Source organism: Cricetulus griseus, chromosome 8 (genome assembly GCF_003668045.3).
Source record: "Cricetulus griseus strain 17A/GY chromosome 8, alternate assembly CriGri-PICRH-1.0, whole genome shotgun sequence".
Classification (NCBI taxonomy): domain Eukaryota; kingdom Metazoa; phylum Chordata; class Mammalia; order Rodentia; family Cricetidae; genus Cricetulus; species Cricetulus griseus.
In genome coordinates, this window is record NC_048601.1 from 60,603,909 (window position 1) to 60,608,287 (window position 4,379).

Below are 4,379 nucleotides of genomic sequence, written 5' to 3' on the forward strand. Positions count from 1 at the left end.
GAGGAAGAAGAAGGGATGTAGGAGAAAGAAGAGGGCAGAAGAGGAGGGCAGAGGAGAACATGAGGAATCAGGAATATTAAGTTGGCAGATGAATAGAGGAGAGCAAGAAAAGATATATACCATACTAGAGGGAGCCATTAGAGGTTTAAAGAGAAATTTGGAACTGGGGAAATTTCCAGAAATTAACAAGGATGAACCCAACTAAGATTCTAAGCAATAGTGGAGAGACTACCTTAAATGCCCTTCCACTATAATGAGAACAATGACTACCTTAAATGTCATCCCAGAGCATGCATCCAGTAGCTTATGGAAGCAGAAGCAGAGAATCACAGTGAAGCGCTGAGCCAAACTTCTAAAATCCAGTTGTAGAAAGGGAGGAGTGATGAACAAAGGGATCAAGACAAGTGAACAAGTGGGAGATTACAGACCCCCAGTCTGACAGCTGGGAAACCAGCATAGGACTGAAACAGGCAGGAGATCTGGGCACATTCTATAGGACCTCTGGCAGTGGAACCAGTGTTTATCCATAGAGCACAAAAAGACTTTGGGTGCACATTCCCCATGGATGGATACTCTCTTAGCCTAGACACAAGGGGGGAGGGCCTAGGCCCTGTCCCAAATGATGTGACAGACTTCCTAGGGAGTGCATAGTGAGTGAGATGGGTGGTTGGTGGTGGGGATGGGAGGATGGGAGAGAGATGGATATGTAAAATAAGATTGTTTCTAATTTAAATTTATTTTAAAAAGAAAAGAAAAATATCAGGCATGAAATGCTTTGCCTTGAATTGTTGCTCAGGGTTGTTCAAGAGACTCCCAAAACATTACAGGCTATTGCTGTTGCCCTTGAGCAACACTCAGAGGTAGAAGAAGGTAAGTGGCTATTGCACTTTGGACACAGGATCTAGAAGACTCAAGTGGGATATGGCATGTATGCAATCTCCATGATGACCAGCTTCAGGTACCATACAAGTTTCCAAAGCAGGAAATCAACCAATAATCTTTACCAGCTACAGGGAAGGCCTATGAATTTCAACAATGACCACCACTGAATGATAACCCTGCAATTACAATAATTGTACACATATCTTGACAGTAACCAATAGCTCTGTGACCAAAATTAAAGCCTGTTCAACAAGAGGAGCAGCATGCTGCTCTACAGAGTAAGTTTGAAGACAGCCAGAGTTACAAGGAGAGATCCTGTTTATAAATAAATAAATAAATAAATAAATAAATAAATAAATAAAATCAAGTTTATATAATAGCTCATAGGATTTTGAATAACTGTGTGCTAAAAACCATCTCAAGGTTTCATACAGATTTCAGTATTTTTCTCTCCCAACCCTTTCCCTTCCAGATTATTGAGAAGACATGGTAAGCACTCAGGAATGGGTTCTATGCACTTGAAACAGACTCACAACATGCTTTGTTCTTTGGACATGCATCATCTTAAATGAATGCGACAGGTACTTTTTATACGGAATATGTGAGGCTTTCAAAAAACTTTAAAAAGTTGTTTATTCTGGAAACTTTTTATAAAACGTTTCTTTTTTCCTATTTCACAGTTTTCAAATAAAATTTATTAGACAACAGACACCTAAGAGATTTAATGGAGCCAAAACATCTGGAAAGAAGTTCAAATAAATTTTAAGCCATTCACCATAACATAAACTGAGTTTCTAATCTGTGTTTTTCTTGTTTTGTTTTTTTCCAAAATGTCCATTCCTTTGTCTCTTCCTTTCCTTCAGTTTCAGTTTACTAGAATTAATTTTACATAAAGTGAGCACAAATATCAATATGCTTTTTATGCCAAAATTGAATGTTTTTTCTCAAGAGAAATCTCTATGTGAAAGTTAATCATGTTTGTGTTATTAAAATAGCATCCTCCAAATAGTGAGAGCCATCGCATATGGTTTGAATCATCCGTGCATAGCTGCTAATTCATTAGAAAGCATAGTTTTGAGGATTCATAAGAAAGCCTGCCAGGGGGTGTTGGCACAGGATTTTAATTACAACACTCAGGAGGCAGAGACAGGCAGTTCTCTGAGTTCTTTAGTATATGTACCAGTATCTTGCTTCTCTAAGTTACTAAAAACCACAAAATGTTTAATGTAGACTAAAATATAATACACTAGGTGGTGCATTGTAAATGTTTTTATGAAGGAATAAGCTGATTTTAAGACATGAAGAATATTACTTCACAGCTGGGCAGTGGTGGCACACACTTTTAATCCCAGCACTAGAGAGGCAGAGGCTGGTTGATCTCTATTCAAGGCCAGCCTGGTCTACAGAGTGAGTTCCAGAACAGCCAGGCCTGTTATACAAAGAAATCCTGTCTCAAAAAAAATCAATCAATCAATCAACTAATCAATCGAAAATAGATAATATTATTTATTACTTCACATCATGCTATTAACTGTCATGGTTTATGGAATCTTTTTTTTCTTTTTTTTTATTTTTTTGGTTTTTTTGAGACAGGTTTTGTCTGTGGCTTTTTGGAGGCTGTCCTGGAACTAGCTCTTGTAGACCAGGCTGGTCTTGAACTCACAGAAATCCACCTGCATCTGCCTCTCTGGAGCTGGGATTAAAGGCATGTGCCACTACCACATAGCTATAATTAATTCTTTTAAGACTAGTCTCATATTTTTAAGTTTGTCTCAACCCTATTTTAGGGATACTGTATTGTAATAGGAATATATATATATATATATATATATATATATATATATATATATATATATGTTCTTTAATTACTACTCCTATTTACATATCATCTCCCCCATTCCCTCGCCATCCCTTCCTTCCATGTTCTTCAACAACCCAACTGAACCCACCACCCAACTCCTCCCCAGGGATAGTGAGGCCCCCCAACAGGGACCTTCAAAGTCTGTCATATCATTTGGGGGAGGGCTAAGGTCCTCCTTGCTGTAGATGGGCTGCAATATTATCCTCCATAGGGAATTGGCTCCCAAAGTCCATTGTGCTCTAGGGATAAAGACTGGCTCCACTGTTAGAGGTCCGATAGACTGTCTTGGCCTCCTAGTCGGCACCCACATTTAGAGAGCTTGATTTGGTTCAGTGCTGTTTCCCCAGCTTTATGACAAAGGTCTCCATGCTATCAGTAGGTCAGGTCCACTGATTCTCTCCAGCCCCTGTCTTGGCTCCTTTGCTCATCCCTCCTCCCTCTCCACAACTGAATGATTCAGTGCTTAGCTATGGATGTCTGTTTCTGCTTCGAACAGCAACAGAATGAAGGCTCTCCTTCCTCTCCCTGCCCCCAGGCTCCCACTTTGGTCAGGGGTTCTTATCCCCATCCCCCTTTTTTGAGGGATTATGCAATCTTCTCTTAGGGTCATTCTTGTTTCCTAGCTCCTCTGGCAGTGTGGATTGTAGACTACTGATCCTTTGCTGTGTCCAAAATTCAAAAATGAGTGAGTACATACCATGTTTATCTTTTGTGATCGGTTACCTCAAGATGGTTTCTTCCAGTTCCATCCATTTGCCTGCAAATTTCAAGATTTCATTGTTTTTTTCCACTGAGTAGTGGAAAATTGTGTAATGTACATTGTGTAAATGTACCGCATTTTCTTAATCAATTCTTCAGTTGAAGGGCATCTAGGTTGCTATTGTAAAGAGTGATATTTCTCTGACTTCTTTCTCAGTGCATTTATCTTTTGTTTATAGTAGGACTACTAATTTTTTTGAGTTGACTTTGTATCCTGCCACTTTGCTGAAGGTGTTTGTCAGCTGTAGTAGTTCCCTGGTAGAGTTTTTCAGGTCACTTATATGAACTATAAAAATATGGAATGCTTCACGAATTTGGATGTCATCCTTGCACAGGAGGCATGCTAATCTCAGCACCGTTCCAATTTTAGTATATGTGCTGCCAAAGCAATCATATAGCATGTTGTTCATCTCTCTTATTTCTCATGTTGGATATCCTTATTCTTCACTTCTACCTATATTCCAATCCTGAATCTGCTTACACATCATTCCACCATCATTTTTTTTTAGGTATTGTGGTTTCTTACTGAATTGTCATTCCAAAGGCTCCTATGTGACATATTTGATCCTGAACCATTGAAAGTGAGTGGATCATGCTCTGACTCAATCACTGGACTCATCCATTGCTATTCATAATTAAATGGCATTATCGGCAGGTAGTGGAAAGTAGAGGTCAGTGCTAAATGAGAAACTAGGGGAATGCTTCTAAAGACTATGTCAACTCCCTGGCTTCATCCTACCTCAATTTGCTTATCAAGTGCCATGAGGTAAATATCTACCCCCTGTCATGGTGTCTCCCATGATATTCATCCTCATTTGTGTCCACAGCAATGATGCTATCTTACCTTGCTCTAAAAGAAACTATGAGCCAAGTAACT

At 39.2% G+C, this 4,379-nt stretch overlaps 1 pseudogene; it reads right to left on the reverse strand.

Annotated features, from left to right (window-relative positions):
- Positions 1–3,792: 3,792 nt before the first annotated feature.
- On the reverse strand, positions 3,793–3,892 carry LOC113831822 (annotated as a pseudogene).
- Between the last annotated feature and the right edge of the window lie 487 nt (positions 3,893–4,379).